The following is a 17,566-nucleotide window of genomic DNA, read 5'->3' on the forward strand; positions in this document are numbered from 1 at the left end:
TTTTTACTTCTAATTTGGCCATTTCCACCTCTGATCATTTTGCCATCTCATTCTTTCCACATAGTTCCAAATAGAAGGCTGTGAAAATAAATCCCAGTCACTTTTATAAACATCCACAGTTGTGATTTTTTTCTATTAATTTCATACCTTACTTGCTTCCTAATTTAATTTTTCTTTTCCTAACCCACTAATTTATCATTTATCTTCACTTTCATCTATGCATGTAGACCAACATATTTCTCTTCTGATACTGTTTAGTTTTGACATGTTAGAGTTTTATTATTATTTATAAGTCTGAAGTTGTTTCAAATTTCTACTCTGATCTTTTATTTAATTCCATGGCTACTTGTACATAAACTGCTTAATTACCATATTTGAAATTGCTTAATCTTACTTTTGTCCTGAAAATATATTTGCACTTCTATAGTTAGCACATGATATTCTGCATATTAGTTTATTACCTGAAATTTCTAAAAGTATCCCTCATAGCCTAACATAGTACATTTTCTAAACATCATTGTACACTTCAAATATATGTATATTTTACACTTTGGAGGTACAGTGATTAGATGATCAAACAGAAATATATGTAGACCCAGTACACTTTATTAACAGCTTACTTCTGAAAGGAGATAATACTAATCATTTCATCTTTTATTATTTCAATATATTAATTTTTAGAAAAGTTATATACTCAAATGTTAGAGGTGTGCCATTTTACAAAATGTTTGATCATATAATGTGCTATTTTTGACTTGTGGTACAATATTGTAGAATGTATTTCTCTACCTTATTTCATCTGATTGCAATTTGTCTGCTGATTGATGTGTCTTTTTCTCTCTCTCTCAGCCTCTGGTAACCAACTGTGTATTCTTTCATTCCAAGAAATGGATTACTCTAGAAACCTCACATATGTGGAATCATCAAATTTTCTTTCAGTCACTGGATTATTTTATTTAATATAATGCCCTCAAAATTCATTGATATTGTAGCATATGATAAAATTTTCTTGTTTTTAAAGACATAATATATATATATATGTACACACACACTAATCTATATTTACATCTACTTCTGCATCTATATCTATATCAAAAATCAATATCTATCTCTCTGTCAATATTGTATCCACTAAATTATCAATTGTCGTGGAAATATATTCCACATCTAAACTATTGGTACTAGCAATACACTGAACAGAGAACTGCTAACACCACTTCCAGTATGAATTCCAAAAACTGTAAATATTATGTATTACAAACATGTACAGCAAAGGAAGGGGATCAAGCGATTGGTGGACAGAGATGTAAGGAAAGAAAAGGGATACAAAAAGAATGTATATGTGATATGTGTATGCAACAACTTCCCACAAGGAATGAAAGCAATGACTAGTACATACATTTAGTAATACACTAAAAAAAACTTCGTCTTAAAATTTTTGGAATAAATATCCAGAAATGTGGTTGCTAAATTATAATAGTTCTGTATTTCCTTTCATTCTTGAGAGACTTCCACAAAATTTTCCATTGCAGCTAATCTAGTTTGTGTTCCCTTTAACAATGTGCTAGGATTTTCATTTTTTCACAGTGCTGGTAACATTTGTATTTTGTTTTATTGATAATAGCCATTTTGAGAGAAGGAAGCCTATATTTTATTTTAATTTTTTATTAGTAACATTGAATTTTTTCATGTATCCATTGGCCATTTTCATGCTACTGCTGGAAAAATGTTTATTCAATCTATAATTCATGACTTAAAATTATGTTTACTTGTTTTTTTTTTTTTTCTTTTCTTTTTGGTACTGGAAATTGAACCAACTATCTCACTCTTGACAGGCAGGTGCTGTGCTGCTGAGCTATATCTCAGGCCCTATTTTCTTGTTCTGTTACCACATATTTATAGGAATTTCTTGAGGGGCTTATACTATTCTTTTACTAGATATATGATTTTTAGTAAAATGTTCCCATTTTCTATCATATATCATATGAAATGTGATCAATAAATATGACACATGCTTAAATTAAAAATTAAAATGTTTTCACTGTAAAAGGCACATTGATTTTGAAAAGTAAATATTTTGAGTTGATTCAGGACTTTGAAGCAGCCATGACAGCACAATTGAAGAGCGGGAAGTGAACTCAAAACCTTGTATTTGCCAGGCTGGCACTACTGCTGAGTTATCTCCCAACCCACTAAATATAGTTTAGATCCTCTTCAAGGTACTCTTTGTTTCTGTTTTCTTATGGAAACATTTCCAAACTCCTGTTGCTAAGTGCAGAATCCTGCCTTTGTTCTGGTTGCATATCCAATTCATAATTACTCCTTAGCCTTACTGTATGCTTTTGAATATGTCCATTGCATCATTGTATTATTGCACTATTTGTTTCAATATATTTCATGAAGGTTTTTCTTAAATATATTAAGAACTTTCATTTTTCTGCATAATCTGTACAATTTTTAAGGTTAGCTATTATGTACTTATAAACAAATGTCTAAATATTTATCTTGTATCTGATAATTCCACTATTGCTAAATTTTATGGATGAATTTGTTCTCTTTTTCTTTTTTGTGAAATTCTTATGTCATTTTATTACTTTCTCTGTCTGGTTACATTGGATTGTGTGTGCAATATATTGCCATTAGAAAGTATTTGAAGTAATCTGAGGATTAAATTTATGTTACCTATCATAGCATTTACTCCAGAAAAGGATGGTCATTTACTTCTAGTTGATCTCCTTGGACTTTAGCAAACATTAATTTCAATAATCTAATTGGATATGCTGAAATTTTCTTGACTATTCATATTATTTAAAGCTAAATTCATTATATGTGAATGCCAAGTTATTAAATTCTTCTTTATTCTAATAATTGATTGCTTTCGGTTCCAGTAGAAAAATGGCTTACCATGGTCTATTCTATGTATAGGCATGTTATAATTATGTTTGTTTTAGTTTTGTGAGGCTATCAGTCAAACTTACAATTCAGTCTTCCAGGCAGCTGGGTTGGAAAATCAAGTACGGAATCCAAGTTTAAATACTATATGCAATGTACACATTACATTTTCTCTTCTTATATGTATTTAATAACTGACTCACTAGTTTTTAAAGTCTTATTTTGTTTCATTAAATAAATTTAGTTTTTTAGAAAGAAGCAAATTCTAGGATGATTTTAAATTTAATAATCATTTGATGAACTTTCAATCAATGACTGTAGCATCAAAGAAATATCTATCTTATCCATTAGTAAGACTAAGCTGAACATTTCTCACATTGCTCTATTTCCAATTTTGCCATCTCTACATATTTTTAATTGGAAATTGTTTTTAGTTATATAAAAACTGGTGCATTCCAAAAGAAAGGACATATAGAGATGATTGTTGCTTTTTTCTTTTCTAATGTAAAAATACATTAGTATTTTTAAAATTAAGGTGTGTATAAATATAAAGTATTTTAAATAGCCTTTATTATTTAATCACTTTATATTTTATACTATACTCTGTCATAGCTCTAAAAGAATGATATGTGTAAATTCTTTGCTACTATTTCCACTTCTGTGGTAGGTGTTTTTTTTCTTCCTTCCCTTCATTTATCATTTTTCATTTTCTTCTTTTCTCTCTTTCTTTCCCTCTTTGTTTGTTTGTTTGTTTCTTTCTTTCTTTTTCATTTTGTCTTTCTTCCATTTCTCCTAACTATGCATGGTAAGAAAAATGATGTCAAAATACAAAAAGTAACTAACTTTCCCTATATACACACTGTCTGATAAATAACATATAATGTGGAATTTAAATATACTTTGTTTGTTACCAAGTCCATCATTCCTTCTAAAATCCCATCATACATCATAATATAGCTACCAAAATGGTTATTAAAGGATACTCTAAAATTGCAACTTATTTGGGACACACTTTACCTTAAATTTTATTTGAATAAACATATATTTAATAATTGTACTATATAATTCACCAAAACATTTTCCTTTCTAAAGATATACTAATAATACTTAATTTTACTATGTAAATTATAGTGATATTTACATATTTAAGAAACTTCTGATCAAAACTATTCCTCAAATCACTATGGTATATTAGTCAGTTTTCCATGGGTAGGATAAGATTCTGGACACTCTCATCATCAAGCAGAAGAGGTTTATTCTGACTCACCATTCAGTGGATGTGGTCCGTGGTTGGCTGGCTCCAGGGCAGAAATGGCATCACAGAGGACAGAAGTTTACTGCACAGTGGCCTGGAAGAAGACCCAGTGAAGGAATAAGCCAGGAATGAGAATAAGCCATTCCTGCTCACAACTTTATCACCTGTCTCTTCCAACCAGGTCTTCCCGCTGAACATGACAATTTTGTGGCATAGTTTTGATCTAAACTGTAACAGGAAGATTTTCTTAAGAACTATGTTATTTTTAAATTTTGCATTATAATTACTCACCAGCATCAACATTCACACAGTTGACACTATAAAGACCTGTCAAGTGATATGACATATCTTGTTCAGTAAAGACACAGAAAATTCAAATAAATATACCTTTTTTTCCTGAGGTCAGGTTTGAATCCTAGATTTATTTGACATGGAAAATACCAACATTTTATATATTTGAAGTAATTTTTAATATAAAAATGAACAATTTATTTGTCAACTCTCTAATAATTGCTGTTCTGAGTTTATGTAGGTGTGTTGTGTCCACTAAAGTCCACATTTTTTTTAACACCGCACTGAGCAATGTACAATAGACTCCAACACCACATGGAGAATTTTCCCATCCTCCTACCATACCACTCTGCCCTTCAAACATTATTCATAAAGAGAAAAACAAAAAAAGGCTGAATACCTGTCATAGCCACAAAATGTTTTCCCTTTTTATCAGCATTTATCAATTATTTTTATAGCCATGATTTACTTGCATCTCATCATAATCTTTAAGAAATATCTTCATTAATTCTCAAAAATAGGTTTATTTTGTTTTATGTGAAAACAGTTTCTCAAAGGCAATGTTATATAGCATCTAGGAAAAGCAGAACAAGAATAGTACTGCAATTTCCAATAACTGTTATGGTTTGTGTCTGGGTGTCCCCCCAAAGCCTCATTCGGCCATGGCGCAGGCTTTTAGGGTTTGATTGATTATGGTGTGAGAGTTACACCCCCCTGGGGTGGATAGTTTGCATATGTAAGAGAGGGGAAGAGGCTGCATGGGCCATTCCTCCCTTGTGCTTGTTGCTTTTGCTGTGTTCTGCCGCCAGGAGCTGTAGCCCTCTGCCATGTGCCACTCTGCCTTGTAACCTGCCGCGTATGGACTAAAACTGCACAAACTGCAAGTGAAATAAACCCTTTCTTCCTTAATTTTGGGGGTAAGATATTTTGTCCGAGCAACGAGAGAAAAGTAACCAAGACAATAACATAAGTTCTTTCATAATTTATGTAGTCCCAATTCATTATTTTCTGTACCTGGAATCAGACTCAGGACTTGTGCTTGATAGGCAGACACTTATACTGCTGAGCTACATCCCTGACCCCATCAAGGTGATTGATTCTTGATCTAACTTTTAGGTTCACATGATTTGTTTGGATTATTATGCTACACTGAGTAGAAATTGGTACCTTTCATCCACAGAAAAATTTTAGTTGTTATAATTTAGACTACATTTCCATATAATGCAGAAGAAATCATAAAATTCAAGCAGTATCTCTACAACTTTTCATAAATTCTCCAAGAATTTATTTGCCATTGGGAAATTAAAGTTTTGCAGAAGAAAACAATGGCAGTTATGAGTCTTTTTTACCACAGGCTGGGTTTTGGTTTTTTTTTGCTTGTTTCTTCAGTTCATATAATGGAGATGTGTATACAAATTAAGTACACACATTACAAGTATACAAGCTAGATCTTCCAAGGTTAGTTTCCAATTCAATATGACATGTAAAATTAAAATTAATAACAGAGTTCCTGCAAAAGCTCATTTATGTTGTGTAACAGTTTAATTAAATATAAAATATAATATAATTTGAGATATTTAGGGAGAAAATATAAGCTTTTCACACCCTCTCTCTCCATCACTTAGTTTTCTACAAAAAGTAAATGAATTGCTTTATTTAGACAAATAATAATAGTTTTGCTTTGAAGCAACTTCCTAGTATATAAAAACACTTAGTGTGATTTACTGAATACTTTTCCCAAATGCAACAAGTATAAATGACTTGACTTTGTGTAATGTATTTTAGTATGTGAAATTTGCTGTGTATTTATCTACCCTGTAATTTCATGGTGTTACAACGTTATTACTCAATAATGACTGAGCAGTTACACTATAATTACCCTATCACTGAGTAGTAATTATCTTACAGTTAGAGGATCAATTTCCAATGATTAGGAAAAATATAGTAATCTGACCTTTGTAAGCCGTGATTGTAAATTGAATAAAAGACTCATATTATTGATTAAATAAAAAACAGGTTTAAGAAATATAATTTACAATGCTATAACTAGATTACATGATAAATTATGTATTAAATTAATGAGAAATAAATACTATTGTGCTTCTATTAATGGAGCAATTATTTACTTCTCATTAAAAAGCTATTTGTATGACATTAATTATAATAAATAATAAAATACATGATTCAAAACAGTTGGAATCAAGAATTAATAAGTGATATTTTCTATTAGTGCAAAAACAGTAAATGAAACAGCTGAAGAGAGTTTCTTCCATATGTCATTATATAAAAATATTATCTACAGCAAGAATTACATGAAGAGGAATAATTTTAGTTTCATTGTTTTGTTGCAAGTAAGCTCATGATGCATACTAGCATTACATGTTCAGGGGTGTGACCTTTCTCTAAATCAGAATTCTACAGTACCGCAGTTATTATATCCATCTAGGCTAAATACAAGAGAACTTTTAGATGACTTTTTCATTTAGACTACTGCACATTGATATTAACATTATACTGGGTGTTCTCTCTTCCTGTTCTTTTACTGCAGAAGAAGTGGGTGTGGCTTGTCCTTTTAAGGTTCATACATTGAAAATATGTTCTTTGGTATAGGAGTGTTAACAAGTACTCAGAACTTTAAGAGATGGGACTTAGAGGAAGTTCTTCGGTCACCAGGAGCAGGACTTCAGAAGGGATTAATACAGTTCTCATGGCACCTGTTAGCCACAAATCTCTTGCTTTGTCTTCTTGTCATGACATGTGATGTCTCCCTTTTCCAGACATTTACATGTGTTTAAAAATGCTCCCTTGACTGAGCTTTAATAGTTATTCTAACCCAATCAAAAAGCAGGCTTCCAAGAATCTAAAAGTGATGTCTGATGAGATAGATGATCATTCTAAAAAGGTTTCCCTGAAAACTTGACCTATTGATTGATTGGTATGACACTATCTTGGAACTATTCTAGAGGATTACCAGATAGTTATAACTTGTAGCTGGATAAAAATCTACTCAGAATTTCTAAATGAAATGAAAAGAAGTTAGTAGGGAACAAAACTCAGTGAAGTAACAAAGGTAGAACAATGATTGATAAAATCCTAAGAACAATGAGGTAGTGCTACTGGTGGTGGCATGTCTTACAAAACACCTTAAAGACTAGAATTGCTTGGCCTGTATTAACATTTTAAAACACATTTTTCTGAGATTCTCATAGGTTCAGATAAAATACATGGTTCAAAAAAGTGAAAATCGTAATTGATGGTTACATCTGGGGTGAGATGATAAGAACTAGGTAGGAAAGAACAGCAGAGGACTTTTCTGAATGATGATCATGCTGTATAATTTTTGAAAGAGATTTCAAAGGAACTGGCTTATTCACTTGTCAAAAGTAAGAAAATGTACAGTTAATATTTCTGTATCTTAAATGTATAGTAACCCTATATAGAATTGGTTAAGTAAATAATAAACATTAGGTAATACTGCATATAGATTTAACTATTTAGGAAAAGTGTACAGATTTCAAAATTTATATGGGAGGAAAGAAAAATCGTTGGTCCTAAACTTCTTACTGCAAGGAAAAAAGTAACAATCCAAAAATGGAAGAAAATATATGTCAACCACATAACTTGTGAAGAATGCACATCTATGGCATATACATTATTTCTGCTACTGAAAAATATCAACAACAGAATTAAGTGAGCCAAGCCTAGGGTACACATTTCTCCAAAGTGGTGAAAATTGACCAAGAAGCATAGGAAGGGATTTTCAATATTAGTAATCATTAAGGAAATACAAATAAAAATACAGTAAGACATTATTTCACACACATTAGTATGAATACTAATTTTAAATAAAAAGGAAATATAAATTTAGGAAGAATGTAAGAATGTGGACTGTTATAACTGCTAGTGGAAATGTAAAATAGTACAGCTATTACAGCGAACAATTGACCAGTCACCTAACAGTTATGGACATGCCTTACAATTGGTAATTCTTCTCCTAGGCCTATATTAAAAAGAACTGAAAGAAAGAGCTCACTCAAACAGATATGTTTCCACATCATACTTATAATTCTTATAATACAAAATAAGAAAACCTCAAATATTCATTGATGGATGAGTTGACAAGTGTGAATATGCATGTGATATATATATTCACGGACTTAATTCCTTCCACAGTTCTGGGGAGGATTCCTTCCGGTTCATGCCTGGAAAATGGGTAGAGTTTTGTTCCTCATACTATGGGTAATTCATGAACAGAAGCAAAATTTTACTGAAGGCTCATGTTTGTGAACTGAATTGTTTCAAAACAGATGCATTCGTGAACCATTAATTTATATGCTATAAATGCATATATGTGTATATATGTGTATATATATATATATATATGCTTTGTGTATGCCATATATATAATAAATGAATCCCAAGTGAAGTAAGAAAGGGGTATTTGTAAAATATGGTGAATTCACTTAGAGTAGAAAAATTTGTAGGTATGGAATGTCAAATAGATATTTTAAAAGCAGGAGGGAGTGGAATGGTTATTGCCTACCCATTATTGCTTAAGGGGTATAGAGTCTCTCTTACAGAAGACAAAAGAGTTCTGAAAGTGGGGTCTGGTCATCACTGCACAACTCTGTGAGTACATTTAAGGCCAGAGCTGGATGCTTAAATATTGAAACAGTAAATTTTACATTGTGTATATTTTACGGCAAAGAAATTTTCTCAAAATGGATGTTAGATCAAATTGTAAAATATAAAGCTATAAAATTTCTAAAATCAAACAGAAAAAAAAGCCCTTTCCAATCTTGATGAAGAAAAGTGTTTTAGGGCAAAGCCAGATTATAAAATATTATTTTAAAAAATAGATTTCATTAAATTAAAATGTCACCAGTAATGCAGTGATCTACAGACTGAATGGGAGTATTAAATAGAATCATACAAAGAACTTGGATTCAGAACATGAGAAGACTTTCTTCACCCCAGTAATAAGAAAATAGGTGAACTAATTAAATGATGAAAAAAAGATTTATTCAGGCATTTCAAAAAGATATGCAAATGGCCAGAAAACATATAAAAAGATATTCAACACAGAAGAAACAGATTAAAATGACAATGGTATTTTTAATAAAATGAAGAAATAAGAAAGCAGTGTGAGTGGGGATACAGCTCAGTGGCACAAGCACCTGCCTGGCAAGCACAAGGTCCTAAGTTCAGTTCCTGGTACTGAAAAATAAAAGAAAGCATAACTTAAATCAAAAGAAAACTGTGTTCATTTTCAGTAGGAAATGGTTTCAATGCTGAAATGAGGTTTATCCTTTCTTAAAATTTAAACATTAAATAAAAAAATTATTATTCAGTTCAGTATTTCATTTCTAGATGTACTTCAAAATAAAAATAATATAAAACAATTACATGAAAAACTTTCATTCAAATATTTAGTCAGGATGATATGTTACAATCAGCAAAAGTTTCAAAAAGTCTACATCCATTGTAATATGATTGAATGTAGGAACCACAATAATATGTAAAATAAAATACTATTCAACAATAAAGATTAAAATGAACTATTGCTCCCTACATAATTATATATATGGATCTTGGAGGCATTATATACATTGAATGTAGCCAAGAAAAACTAAGTATATAGACTACAACTTCATTTACTTACGATTTTAAAAATGTAAACTACTTTAATCACAGAAATTAAATGATTGACTTCCTGATTACAAGTGTGAATGTAGAGTTGGATTACAAAGGAGCAAAAGACAAAAATGTGGGACACAGAATTTGTTATTTGCATATTTCCATGGTTGCTGAGTTGTGTTTATGTGAGAATATATATGTTGAAAATATGACATTGCATTTTAAGTAACACGGTACAGCTTACTCTACTAAACATAGGTCAGTAAATACATGTGAAATACCACTGAGAAGTGTAAAAGAAAGCAAATCCTGAATAAAAACATTTGAAAATATGCATCTCATATGTAACTTATTTCTGGAATAAAGAAGCTTCACACCAAGAAAATATAAACTTACTAAATAAAAAAGTGATCACAAGTTTGAGTAGTCAATTTTTACAAGCAGATCGACAGAAAATTATTCTATGAAAAAATGTGTAATATCATTAACCACCAAGAGAATATAAGCGAATTCCACAATGATGTAACACAGTTAAGGCACTGACAGTGGCAAGTATTTTATTTTATTATTTTAAAAATTAAAAAATATTAGGGGCTGGGGATTTAGCTCAGCGGCAAAAGTGCCTGCCTGGCAAGCGCAGGGTCGTGAGTTCAGTTCCCGGTACCGGAGAAAAACCAAAAAAAAAAAAAAAAAAAATTAAAAAATATTGACAAAACAACAATGAAAACAAAATCAAAACAACACAAAACCAACAAAAATAATACATGACCTCAAAACAAAATGATAGCAGTTAACAATGGTTGCTACATTACATACTGTTATCTTCCACAACGTTGCTCAGTCCGCCAGACATAAGAATGTAAGACTGATCAAACAGTCATGTATTAATAGGGATGTAGAACAAATAGCACTCTCATATAAAACTGGTAGGAAAACTATTTGGCAATTTATTAACAAGTAACACATATACTCTTTTTTTCCTCATCAATTATACTCTGGTATATTCTCAAGATAAACCAACACTATATTTAGCCAAACATTTGGATTTCAAATTTTATATCCACTATATTCTTAATACCTAGATAATTAAAATCATCTCTTCCCTGGAAAATCAATGAGCATTTTGGTATTGATAAAATAATTGTGCTATCAATAAAAAGAAGTGCAACAGCACAGGTGAACATCAACAGCTTTATATTTAGTGAAAAAATTAGGCACAATAGCTTGTATGTTATATTATCCCACTTATATGAAATTGAGTGCAATGTATATTGAAACATACTAAGTAAATATATGCTTGGCTGAGAATAAGGACAATGTGATATGATTTGAATGAAAAACAGAAAACATTTTGTGGTTAAACAAATGTTAAATACCTTAATTATGGTAATTACCTGGTTATATGTATGTATCAAATATATTTAATTCTACACCTGAAATGAGAAAATAATACTTGAATCGATTATAACTCAATATAACTGATCAAAACAAAACTAAAATGGTATGTGAAACAATAAAAAATAATTAATTTGTATTTTCATAGATGAGATGATAGTATGCATTGTGGGTTTTGGCTAAGATTTGGATGAACTGAGACCTTTGTCAAGTTCAGAAGAAATCTGATACCATCAGGAATCACTGAAGCTACTACACGATGATGACTGGACCAGAGGAGGAGGCAGTGCTCACACGTGGGGGGATTTGGCGTATCACACATGGACATCAGGAGTTTGACCAAAAACCTTGTCAATTTTTTAATGAGATGGCACTATCAACTAACTTCCCAGGCATCTGACTGTCAAGGGCATTTTGAAGAAATTAGAACTTCTTACATTTACCTCCTATTTTCATCATCAGACTGTTCAGAAGAACTTTGCCGTAGTTGATAGAATATTTTATATTTGGCTTTATTTTTCAAAATAGAGAAAATATGCATATAATTCTATCTATCTATCTATCTAATCATCTATCTATCTAGATATATATGTATATATGCCAGAAATTCTACTACGCTCATATATTGGTTCATATGGAAATAGTTTTTCATCATGTGTAAGCCAAACTTAAAGATATCTTAACATTTTGCTAAGCAAGTCCAATTAACCTCTTCTTTGTCTGATTTTGTCCAGGCACCTGTTTCAGAGATCAGTTGAGCTGAGTCACTTAACAGGCAATCTTATGACCAGTAACCAAAAAGTAGGCTGAAGCATTTTAAGATCTCCATTTTAGTCTAAATCTCTGCTGATGTCTGCTTTACTTCCTTTATGTACAAGTTGCCCTGGTGTCTAAAGGGTTTCTTGAACAGTGCCTCTCAAATCCAGCTTCAATATTTCACAAAGGTTACATTCCATTAAAAGTTTTGCATGTTCAATTCTGTCTCAGCATCCACTTGCTGTAATAGTCAAACTACAAAATACTCATTCAAAATTTACATGTGCATGTTCAGAACAGATTTGTTTCTAATAAAGCCAAAGTAGAAACAACCCACATATTCTTAATATTGAAAGTATTAAAAGCGAATCAAATATTGGTACAGTAAAATATTGGTATAGTGAAATCCTACTGATCAGTAAGAAGTAGTAAATGCCACAGTGCAACACAGATAAATTTCAAGAATATTATGCTGATTGAAAGAGGCCAGTCTAGAAAAATGCACATCATATTTATGTGATTTTCATACATATTTATGTGAATCAAAAACGTTTTGTGAGTCTATGTAAAATGAAAAAAGTAATCTACAGAGACTGTTGAGCAGTGACCATGTGGAATAAGGTGGAAATTAACTAATAATGGCCACAAAGGCACTAATGAGTTAATAGAGATATGCTTGTCTATTAATTACAGCAATTAATATGTGAGCATATGTTTTTGTAACACAGAAACAAAAGCACTCCTCATTTGTTTTAAATTAAACTTGATGTTATCATTTTTCTGTTAAAATTTTCCAAAAAGTCATTAAGTATTCACTTAGAAGAAGAGTATTTTATGATATGAGAATTATATCTAAATAATTATTTCTCAGTGTATATTCTGATAGATTACAGTTCAGATTGGCAAATAAACATATAAAGATATAGATACCTACGTACAGCAATTGTACATAAATAAGTGACTGACTTGCCTGTTCCAAATTTCTCCAGTAATATACAATTATCCTTGTAAATATAATTCTGCAAATATAGTCTTTAAACACTTGCTTTGTATCACAGAATGCCACACACACAGAGAGGAAATACATAAAGTCTTATTCCTCAAGACCAGTACATTACTGGTAAAAATAGTCCAATAATAGAGTAAAAAGTAATGGGATAGCATGTAAGATGTGTTTTTTTATCGGACCTCAATCTGAACAGGAAATATTGGGGAAATGCAACAATGAAATCAAGAAATTTGTCTTAAAAATATCTGAAAGAGAATCTCCGAAAGGAAAAGAATTTCAAGTTTCTAAAATGAATACAATGGGAATCATTGGAAAGTAGCACAAAAAGTGGAGATTCAGTTTGTATTGGTGAGTAAGACACAAATTATACGAAATGAGATGCGAAAGATGGCAGGTGCTTCAGGCTTTGGACAGAACATTAGCTCATCGATATAATAGTCATGGTTCCTCATGTCCTACACTTCTACTGAAATTCTTTAGGAGCCATCGAAACAAACAAATTCAGAAAGCAATTAGACTTGTATTTACCTTCTATTTTCCTCAACAAAATTCCCAGATCTTTTTTTTTTTTTCTGTATTCACAGATTTGATAAGCAACATCATTGAATTGAAAATTATAAACAAAACATGACCAATAAATTAAGTTTATTTATGTTAAATATGTATCAGGAGCAAATCAGTTTCCTCGAGTTTTTTTCTACCTTATTTAATCACCTTAGGTAGTATGCAAGGTAAATAATATCCACATTTTCTCAATGAGGTAGTTTAATTACCTTGGAAAGTGCAGGTCATTCATTGAAATTATACAAATAGCAGGAACAAGTGATAGATGCAAATCCAAGTCAGTCACAGTAATACTACTGTCACTATATTACAGCTATGTTACATCCATGCCCTTACTTATTAATTAGGCATTTTCAATCATGGTTAATTCAGTGTAAGTATTCCACTCTGTGCTGCCTACTGCTGGAATCTTTTAGACTCATTCCTAAGTGGCTCTTTTAATAGGAGGATGATTTTTAGTTACAAGAATAATTACCCATCATCACAATACATTTATGGCAGAAGTTGGAAATCTGCATGACTGAAAGCTATGAAAACTTTTTTTCACATGAAATGCTCTGCATTACGATGATCAAATATAAAAACAAAAGAATTTCAAACTCCTGTTGAAAAGACACAGATTTCACTAATTCTTTGTCCCCATAAGTTATGACTTTTATTTTTATTTTTTCAGTGATCTAGAATGTATGAAATGAAAGAACATTCCTAAATATCTTACTTTATAAAATAAAAATCCATTCCAATATCCTTATAATACATTCGTAGTTACTGCAAAAGCTTCCTCGGTGTGTCTGTCTGCTTCTTAATTTCTTGAGAATCATCAGCCACCAGCAGCAGTGATGAAAACATCCAAGTAGCCAATATCGCTGTCAGACACTATAGCATCCTTAAAAATCCAGGCCTTATTGATTTTGCTCAAAGATGAGGGATATCGGAAGCTTCACTAATTCTTAAAAGGGGAGAAAAAATGTATTACTGCTTTTAGGAATACCGAAGCTAAAAGTGTTCAAACACCACTGAGATTCACAACATAGATCAGGGGCTGGGGATTTAGCTCAGTGGCAAAAGCGCCTGCCTGGCAAGCGCAAGGTCGTGAGTTCGGTTCCCCGTACCGGAGAAAAACCAAAAAAAAAAAAAAAAAAAAAATTTTGACCCAAGATCTTAAAAGGGTCAAATTAATTTGCACTTACTTCCTTTTTAAATTGATTATATTATTTCTGATCTGCCACCATACTTTGAGAACCCCTAATCCAATTTGCTTTTTTTGTATATACATAGTTATGAAAATATTTACCAATAGAATGAGAAGTTATGTATTCATAAAAACCATACATACCTTAGCTTTTAATTGGATATTAATTAATTTTAAATGATTTTTCTTCAAATTTCAGGGCATTGTAGACAACTTTAAACTTGTAAAGATAAAAAATGTATACCTTCAGCAGTGATGTAGGGGAAAAGTGTATGTTAGGTGAAATACTGCCTACTTTCTCTTAATGTACAATTTATGTATTTTTAGCATAGAACAAACTTTTTACTTAACCTGGGATAAAAATCTATGTAATTTATAGATTCAAAAACAAAATTACTACTTGAATACACACTCCAGTCATTTTTGGTTGTTTTATTCATTTTTATTAGTATATGTCTGCAGTGCACAATGATCACATTCCCTTGGGCAGCAGGCTCATCTACATACACATTTTAATTCTTTTGCCAATGTCTTCCCTCTCCTAACCTCCCTCCTCTTTTCACCTTTTGATATGTTTTATATTTGAGAAACATCTGTCTCCTTACTTTCTCTTATTTTACTTTTATTTTGGTCTTTATTGGTAATTTGGACTTGTCATAGAATACAAGTCATGTAGCATTTAAACTTAGTTGCTTGACTTATTTCACATAACATTATGATCTCAAGGTAACTTTCCTACAAAAGACTCACGTTTATGTGTCTTTATGGCACAGTAGTTCTCCGCTGTGTATAAATGCCATATTTTCTTTATCTATTCATCAGCCAATAGACATATATCCTCCTTTTAAGATTTAGTTATTATGAACTGTGTGACTCATTTTGCAGAGGTCTAATTTTTGAGTGCTTTATATGTTCTGTATATTATGTGTGTGTCTGAGAAAGAGCTGGCACATTGCTTCATTCATTTTGTGGAGTTTTTTCACTGTGTTGTTGCTTTCTTTGCTATGTAGAAGTTTTCTAACTGGATATGAAATCATTTGTTGATTCTTGGTACTTTTTCCTATGCATTCAGAGTTATGTTAAAAAAATATGTGCTTATGCCTATGTCTTCAAGAGTTTTACTTTTTCTACTTTTCCAGTGAGTAACACATTCACTCAAGAGTTTTAATATTCATAAGACATATTCTTAATTTAACATAACTTAAGTTTTGTTTTACGTTTCAGTGATTTATTCTAACACAATATTAAGGTTATCCTTAAAATTAATTCAAAATCCTAAGTTTAAGACTGGGGATATAGCTTAGTGGCACAAGATCCTGCCTGGCAAGTGCAGGGTCCTGAGTTCTCTTCCCAGTTCCAAAAAAAAAAACCAAAATGCTAAGTTTAAAGCAAAAAGAGTAGAGCTCTAATGTTATAAGGACAAGATAATAATCATCAATAAGATATAATAATCATCAATTATAAAATGTACAATAATTCAGTGAGTGTATTAGGAAATCATTTTAATAAAATGTAGTTATTTATAACTGTCATTGATATCCTGATTGAACACATTTTATATTTTCATTGATTACTTTTTATTAAAATGTTACTGGTTTAAATGATATGTAAGATAATCTAATTTAACTGAATAATTTTTTAGGAGATCATTAAAGTTATAAATGAAGCTATAGCAGATATTACTCCCTACTTTGAAATGTAAATGGGTTATTTGATTAGAGACACACAAATGTACAATATAAAGGTTGTATATTGCAACTGAAAATATCTAGGGGAAGATCTTTGCATCTTGTCTTCTGTGCATTAGGACCATTCCATCACCAGTCTACAGAGCATAAGATTGTACACAAAATGATACATAGTGTGCTGATAAAAACGATGCCTTGGTGTACATTTTTTGTGCTAGAAGTACTGAAATTGGTCTTAAAATAGGGTTCCTAAACATGAAGTTGTGCAGAACAGATATATTTTCAGGATCAAATTTAGTTCTTTTACTCTTGGAGGCTCAAAATGGCACTCACCCAGCACTGATTGTATATCCATGCTTATTTTAAATCACTGATATGGTCACAAGGATTATATTGTAAGGATATCAGCCCCACACTCTAATTTTAGCTTTGCATACCCACTATTACTTTTTTGTTTTGATTAATAGGTTTTCTCTAATCTTCTAGTAGGTGTTAAACGTGTCATTTTTTTTCAAAGATTGAACCTTCAAGGAGCGCTATTAAATGGTTCTGCACATGCTCAAACCATGTTTCACACTGCTGTGGCGATTGAACTTTACCAACCACTGACTGAAAAATGTGTTAGGACACTTAAGATTCTTTTGACGAAAAGAGTTGAAGAAAATATCTCAGCCGTTGTTTCCAAATGCACAAGCATACTAAAAGTGGATGAGAGAAGGCTAGGAGAGGAGGCAGAAATTCACAGGAATAAATAAACAGTTTAGGGAAGCACTTCTGCCTTTGGTCTTCCCCAGCTGATGCAGCAAGATGATGAAACAGACCAAATAAATTGAAATCTTTTTATTATTTTTAACTTGCTGTCTTTTAAAGCCGACACAATTATAGTG

The sequence above is a fragment of the Chinchilla lanigera genome, unplaced genomic scaffold (assembly GCF_000276665.1).
Source record: "Chinchilla lanigera isolate Chin_1 unplaced genomic scaffold, ChiLan1.0 scaffold00021, whole genome shotgun sequence".
Taxonomy (NCBI): domain Eukaryota; kingdom Metazoa; phylum Chordata; class Mammalia; order Rodentia; family Chinchillidae; genus Chinchilla; species Chinchilla lanigera.